The 8,119-nt window shown below is 44.2% G+C and overlaps 1 pseudogene; it reads left to right on the top strand.

Annotated features, from left to right (window-relative positions):
* Positions 1–5,698: 5,698 nt before the first annotated feature.
* LOC123405120 lies at positions 5,699–6,899 on the top strand (annotated as a pseudogene).
* The last annotated feature ends 1,220 nt before the right edge of the window (positions 6,900–8,119 follow it).

The following is an 8,119-nucleotide window of genomic DNA, read 5'->3' as shown; positions in this document are numbered from 1 at the left end:
AACATATGTTGTTCATAGACAACTATAATGGCTACTCATAAAAATGTCAAGATAAGTGTGAGTGTGGTGGATGACATTTCCGAAGGGTGACGGAATGATTCCATGATGGTGATTTATTGTGGAGTTACTGGACTCGGGTACGAGAAAACGAAGTTGTTAAAACTATTTAAAATTGATGTTTGTCTAGCCAAGAGTCAAAGCTGTCTTTCTGCATGAAACCCCACAACCCCTTGTTGATACATTGCATGAGTAGATAGATTATCCTAAAGTCTTGCTTAGTACTTTTGTACTCTCGTTTGCTTAATAATTTGTTGCAGAGGTTGTTAATGACCCTAATGATGGGTTCTATCTAGACGTTGACGACGACGAGTAGCTGGTATCCCAGCTACGATCTGGCCCTAGCTTGGGTCTGTAGATAGTCAGGCCATGTGCCTTTTACCTTTCCATCTGTCTGTACTCAGACAGTTTTAATCTTCCGCTGCCCGTAAGACTTGTTTGAATCACTTGTGATGATGGTTCGTGAGACCCCTATCTGTGTAATATTATGTCTGAGGCTCTTCCGAGCCTTCTAAATAAAGTTTGTATGTTTATGGTTATGTTGTGATGCCATCGATGTATCTATGCATATCGGTATGTCATGCGTACGTGTGTTGTACTTGATATGCACGGGGTTCGAAGACCTAGTCGTATGCCTTAGTTGCACTCCTTACGGGGAAATTCCCCTTTGTGATTCCACCGAGCCAAGGTAGTACTCTACTGCTCGGAACACATTGGTTGACCGACATGTGTCCTTCTTAGCTGTTGTGTCTGTCCCTTTGGGAAATGTCACCCGGTGTAATGGAGTCCTTGTAGCTTGCTACGACTCGTCTACACTTGCTGATGACCGACACCTGCTCTGCTTGGTCATGTATGCCTGTCCCTATATGGAACTGCCACTTGAGTTTATGACTAGACATGTCGATCCGGGTTCTTTGACATCGGAATGCTAGCGAGACAATTGCATACGTGAGTCAAAAGGCGCAAACGGTCCCGGCTAAGGTAAGGCTGCAGCCGCGGGGATAACCGTACGTGAGACCACAAAGAGATGTGATGTGTTACAGGCTGGATTCCTATGGCTTAGGATCGGGGTCCCGCCAGCGTCCAAAAGTGTACATGCCAAATATGGTAGCTTCCATATATGGCAATAAGTAACTTGTAGCTTATAGGAATCCATGTGTTGATTTTCGAGCTGCCTTTGTGCATTGATGTTGCATGCAAGTACATATGTATGAATATCAGTTTTGGGGTAGAATAATCCCAGGAATCCATTGGTGCAATGAGATTTCACTTTAGAGCAACTTCATAAAACTGTTATTTTCTGTTATGATGCCCTTTTGTCCATTTTCCATGATTTTATCTATGCATGTTTAAAACTTGCTGTCAACATGAAAGTGTTAGATAAACTTGTTGTGAATGTCCTAGTATTTTCTTTCTTATGCTAAGCCAACATATCAGTGGAAACCTTGCTCTAAACTTGCTATGATATCTGTTTTCTGCATGCTCTAGGAATTTCACTAAGTGTTGAACTGGTCAATTTCATGCCCTGTTTAAAGTTTAATATCAGGTGATGCTTTCAGCTTTTGTGGATAATTCCTTGATTGAATGGTAGTGGGTGAACCCCTCTACAACATGGGGCATTCATTTAGTTCTTAGATTTTTTTTATGCACCTATTGTGCCCTGTCAAATTGGGCACTTGGCTGAATCTGTCAGATTTGTGAAACCCTGAAAATTTCACCAAGTCTGTGAATCTGGAGTTATTTTCTTCCCCTGTTGTCCTGTGTGTATTTGCTCCTGTGTTGGGAATTAGCCCAAGCAACAAACTAAAGTTTGTTTGTTGTCATGTTTGTCTAGCTCCTTTTAAAATTTCATGCTTATAGACCTCCTGTAGATATCATTTTGGAGGCTGCCAAAATGCTTCAGAGCATAAGCAGCTGGTGAAAATCTGTAATTTTCAATAAGTCCCAATCTGTGATATTTTGTCCAAGTTAGAGGCTATAGATCTGCTAATGGGTGATTCCTTTGCCTTAGCTTTTTGTCAAGGGTTGTAATCCTTTTGGATGGCTTCAGTTTCATGCCCTGTTTGATTTATTTAGATGGTTGTAGCTGCTGTAGATCTTGTAGTCAAACTGCTATGTTGTTGTTCAAAACAGATTGTATGCTTATATGGTTTTAGAGCTTGTGTGGGCATTGTTTGATGGTGTGGTGTGTTCCCAAGCACCATTCCACTCGTATTTTGTTGCTTGATCATGTGGCAACCTGGTTACTCCAGTGAGTGCCCATGTGTTTTTGTTTGTGGTTGTTTTAGAGCCGTAGACCTTCATAATTCGTTTTGTAGTTTCCGGTTGATGCGAGACTCCGTTAACTATGTTCTTTATATGTTTTTGCATCTTTTTCTCATGTTGCACATGCTTATGCCATGTTCATGCATGTCAAGATAAATTAACATGAGGTTCTGTCCAGAATTGAATTAACTCAACTAATGCATGTGAAAGTGACTAGATTAGTGATGCATGATCTCTTCATCACCCATGTATCATGTTGGTTGTTGCATTGTGTTTTTGCTGGTGTGCATGGGCTGTTATCTTATCTTGGGAAGCATCAGGTAAGGAGAACGAGTATGTCGATTTTGGAGAGTACGTGCAGGAAGAACAAGAGCAGTTCCAGTCTGAAGAAATCACAGGCAAGATGACCGTGACCTTGACACCGTTTCTAGCTTTGTTTTGCTTAGAATCACGTTTCCTTCGTTACATGCTCGCTGCCTACCACTTGATATAAATGACACCTGGCTTTCCCATGAACCCCAAACACTTCCCTCTCCTAGCAAATGTTGTTTGCCTAAGTAGGCTTGCTCAACCTCTAATGGATAGCTTTGCTAGTTGTAGGTGCCAATTGGTCCATGTGATAACATGGGCATTTTGATATCATTATGTTTAGATGCTATTTATTTAATGCACCTATATACTTGGTAAATAACGGAAGGCCTATCCTTTTGCCGGGTGATTGGTTCCGTTGTTGCCGCATTAGTTTCCTCTACCGGTGTTCTATTCCATAACTGAGCGCTCCTCACACGTTCGGGGTTGTTATGGGGACCCCCTTGTTAACTCGTTCTAGATTAAAACCTTTCCAGCCAGGCCCAACCTTGGTTTTAATCTGCTAATAACTAATAAAACTTCATAGGAAATAGCTACCATGAGGAATTAGTCAACAACCCGGGACAGTACTCCTCATGAGTGTTGGTCCAAACTGAGCGATGTCTAGCACCCCTTGGTCACCGAGGGTTTAGCCAACCAGACGTCTAGCTCATCCGTCGTGTCCTGAGAACGAGATACGCGGCTCCTATCGGGTTCGTCGACATGACGGGCGGCCTTTCTGGATTAGTTTTACTTTTACGAGATATCTTGCGCATAGGGATTCTGGTGAAACTTTGGTTCGTCTCAAAGTTGAGGTTTTCCTCTAAGGAATCCGACGAGATCACGAGTTTCGTGATAGAGGATCACTTTGCGGCCTGTGACAGTTTGTGATGGACTAGTTGGAGCACCCCTGCAGGGTTTAATCTTTCGGAAAGCTGTGCCCGCGGTTATGTGGCAAATATGGATATTTTGTTAACTTCCGGTTCTAGACAACTTAAAGTAATTCTAATAAAACCTGCCAACCTTGTGCGTAACCGTGACTGTCTCTTTTAGAGATCGTTCTCTGATCGAGAACATGGTGGGGTTATGTCTGGCGTAATTAGGTTTTCAGGTTCACTTAGTGATCAACCTAGTGTTCGACCGACTTGCGAAGACACCCACATGTTTAGTCTGATCATCGTAAGGTAGCCACCAAATATGCGTAGATTGCTGCAAACCCATACACTTACCCTTCCTCAACCATTAACTCTGCTAGATTCGATACCAGGGTCCTTCGATTGCTGAGTCCTTGTAGCTCACAGTTTACTACGAACACCCATAGGTACATGTACGCCTGACGCAGGAGATCCTTATGACAACCAACGAAAGTGGGAGTTCGATGAGGACTCTAGCAGATTATACGTGACTTACCCGGAGGACTAGAGGCCGTGGTCATGATCGTGGTGCCAGCATGCGGAATTTCATAGATTTATCTTTTTTCATGATTGTCCGTAGCTGGACTAAACTATGCTCTGAATAATGTTTGCCTGTAAGCTTTATGCTATACTCTTATCAGATGGCAAGCGTATGTCGTACTTGTCACTCTTTCAATTATGTAATGTTATGATTATCTCACTTGGGAAACGTTTAGATGCGCCCCTTTCCCTTTAGAGGCCTCGCCCCCAAATAAGGAAAGGGTCGCATCTTAGTCGTTACAAGTTGGTAATCGGAGCCTTACGAACATAGGAGCCTTTGTGTGATCGAACTTGGCCGAGTTGAGTCTAGTAAATCTATTTGAGTCTTAGTTATATCGGAGAGTACGTTTATTTTTCTCCTCTTCTATGCTCTCATGAGGTTCACGACTTAGGAAATCTTAATTCTACTCCTCTTCTCACTCAATTTTCTTTAGGATCACGCTGATATTTTGGAATCTATATGATGTCTATGTGATGGAGTTCTATCTTGGTGCCTCCCGTCTGACATGATTTCTTCCGGGGAGTTGAGCTCCAGGGGATTTTGAGCACATCGCTATCATTCATATTTCTTAGTATCTCAGGATGGAGGTTTTCGTAATTGCTTCAATACTAGTAGTGACGAGAGGAGTCCGGCTTCCCCAGTACTGGTGTAGAGAGTTCCGGATGTATCGCCGCACTTTGTATCGTTGTGATTATGAGGGTCTGTGTTAGATGAAGTTCCGAGATTCTAGTTATGTGTTGACGGATGTGATACACTAGACGGGTTAGTATAGGAGTTGTGTGACATATTACTCCTTGTATCCGTGGACCAGATTCCATGACCAGATATTTCGGAAATTCATAGGTGGGATATCAGGTAGTGACTTATAGGGAAATCTTCCTACAAATGCATGATGTGAGGTTGGGATTCGACATTCAGTGGGTACGCTTGTTCACGGTCGTCTTACAACGGTTCTCGTTGTGTCTTACGAGTCCTTCTAGCTTGCTACGACTCGGGGACGCTTTGTATGATGTGTGCACTGCCTTGCACAGGATGGCTACTATAAGCTCGAGCCCGTGCGATCATATCCATGAAGATATCAGATGGAATCTCTATCTTACGTTTGGTCTGAGAAGTTATAGCTGATACTTGGTTTGCAAGTGGTCTTTAATCAGATCTTGTCGACAGTCACTTTGAGGAAGCATTCTTACTATTTTGTTCGAGTGCAATTGCTAAATATTCTTGTTCAAATATTTCTGCCTATTGATTCAGCTTTACCTTGAATGTTATTCTATGGGCTAATGTTTAGTCCGTCTTCAGGATGGCTCCACCGACTCGCCAGAATTCGGGTCGTGAGGGTGTTGATGCTCCGCCACCGCCTCCTCCTGTGGAGGCATGACAAGCGGTGATGGCTGCAACAAATGCTAACACCCAGATGTTAATTCAGCTATTGCAAGAGAGGATCAATCAGCAGCAGGGCAATTTTAACGATGGTGCTCATCAGTTTGCATCTCTGAATCAATTCCAAGCGAACCAGCTGAAGTCCTTCACGTCTTGTGACGAGCCATTCGATGCTGAGGACTGGATCCGGGACATGATTAAACACTTTGAGCGCATCAATGTCCGTCCATAGGACTTCGTCAAGTTTGCAACATTTCAACTCAAGGGGCAGGCAGCAGTTTGGTGGCAGCAATTGAAGGACTCTAGGGGAGACAGAATGATCAGTTTGGACGATTTTTGCAAAGATTCCATGTCTCACTATATCCCGTCTAGCTTTGTGGAAGAGATGCGTGAGAAGTTCGGACGCTTGAAGCAAGGTGGATCCTGTGTGTACAAGTACAACGTCGAGTTCCACGAGCTGACTCGATATGCTTTGCACGACATTCCATATCAGAAGAGCAAGACCTATCGGTTCAGAGGTGGTGTGAGAGAGGACTTGCAGTTGGCCCTTGCTTTGCATGATCCCGATGAGCTTGATAAGTTCTTTAACTTGGCTATCAGGGCTGAGGCAACTTTGCTCAACGTGGAGAATTCGAGGAAGCGTTTGCGAGATTCCAGCTCATCGCCCTCAAGTCACGTGGTCTAGAAGCAGCAGAAATATTGGGTGTCTCCTCCTCCCCCTTGGCAGACTCAGCAGTTCAAGAAGTCACGTCGTCGTGGTTCTTCCCACCCACCCAACCCAGCTTTCCAGCAGAGGTTTCAGCAGCAGAAGCAAGGGAATCCTCAGGTGCAATTCCGTCCGCTGTCAGATGTCACTTGTCACAAGTGTGGGCAGAAGGTTCACTACTCCAACAAGTGCACCTCTCAGCAGCGTCTTCCGCCCCCTCCTCCAGGGAAGTCTCCAGGCAATGCTATGGTGAAGTTCAACCCCAGGTGTGCGAGAGTCAATATGGTGAATGCAGCTGAAGCAGAGAACTCTTAAGACGTGATTATGGGTAATATCCTGGTTAATGATTTTCTGCAAAGGTTTTGTTTGATTCTGGTGTTTCGCATTCATTCCTCTCCATTCCATTTGCATCCAAGCATAATTTTCATGTAGAGGAGCTTCCTAGAACGTTGTTAGTAGTATCTCCGGGCAAGTTCATGCATGCAAGTACTCGATCCCCAGATGTCTCTGTCAAAGGGTGATATTTCTCCAATTTCTCAAGTCCCAGTGGTCTGCGAGTATGAAGATGTTTTTTCGGAAGAACTGCCAGGAATGCCTCCGCACCGAGAAGTTGAGTTCGTAACTGAGCTTGAACCGGGTACTGAACCAGTGTGCAAGTGGCCGGACAAACTGGGTCCAGAAGAGCTGAAGGAGCTGAAGAAACAAGTTGATGAGCAAGAGCGTCTGGGTCTGATCAGACCAAGCTCATCTCCTTGGGGTTGTGGAGTTCTTTTCTTCAAGAAGAAGGATGGCAGGGACCGACTCTGTGTCGATTACCGTCCATTGAATAAGAAGACGATCAAAAACAAGTATCCACTTCCCAACATCAATGAGTTGTTTGAGAAATTGAGAGGGACTAAGATCTTCTCGAGGCTTGATCTCAGGATGGGTTATTGACTGGCACTCTCTGGCAATAGCTAGACGAATGGTGATTCCGTGACAACAGACCTTCCCCTGCAACGACACCAGAAGAATGCTGCTAGCATTCGCTGGCAACGAAACTAGAAGAATGTTGTTGATGGCCCACCAGCGCGTGGGTTCGCAGCAGTTTTCGAGGGTAGAGTATTCGACCCAAATTTCTTGGTACGCCTATAGGAGGTGAGAGGATACTCTCAAGTATTAGCAGCTGACTGTGTCAGATTCAACCACACCTGGAAGATTAGTATCTGCAAGCAAAGTAGTAACAGCAAAGTAGTGAGTAACGGAAGTGGCAAGGAACAACAGTAGTGACAGCAGTAGCAAGTAGCAACAGTAGCAAGCGACAGTAGTAGCAACAGTAGCAGCTGAGCAAGACAAGTAACAGCAGCAGGGCAAGACAAGTAACAGCAGCAGAGCAAGACAAATAACAGCAGCAGTAGGACAAACTCGTAGGCAATGGGTCGGTGATTTGTTTGGATGTTATTCATCATGCAACAGTTATAACACGGAGAGATATGTGGCTAGCTCCCGTTCGTCAATGTGATGTAGGCATGCATTCCCTGTGTCGTCATACGTGCTTAGGGAAAAGAACTTGCATGACATCTATTTTCCATCCCTCCTATGGAAGCGGGGTCCAAAAGGAAACTACGGGATATTAAGGTTCACCTTTTAATAAAGAACCGGACCAACGCATTAGCACTTGGTGAACACATGAACTCCTAAAACTATGGTCATCACCGGGAGTGGTTCCGGTTATTGTCACTCCGTGGTTGCCGGATCATAACACATAGTAGGTAACTACAACTTGCAAGATCGGATCTAAAACACACATATATTGGTGACAACATAATAATTTCAGATCTGAAATCATGGCAATCGGGCCCTAGTGACAAGCGTTAAGCATGGCAAAGTAGTAGAAACATCAATCTCAGAACATATTGGATACTAGGG

This window comes from Hordeum vulgare, chromosome 6H, assembly GCF_904849725.1.
Source record: "Hordeum vulgare subsp. vulgare chromosome 6H, MorexV3_pseudomolecules_assembly, whole genome shotgun sequence".
In the NCBI taxonomy this organism is placed as follows: Eukaryota; Viridiplantae; Streptophyta; class Magnoliopsida; order Poales; family Poaceae; genus Hordeum; species Hordeum vulgare.
Note: the sequence above shows the minus strand (reverse complement) of the source record. Positions and strands in the feature narration are given on the sequence as shown.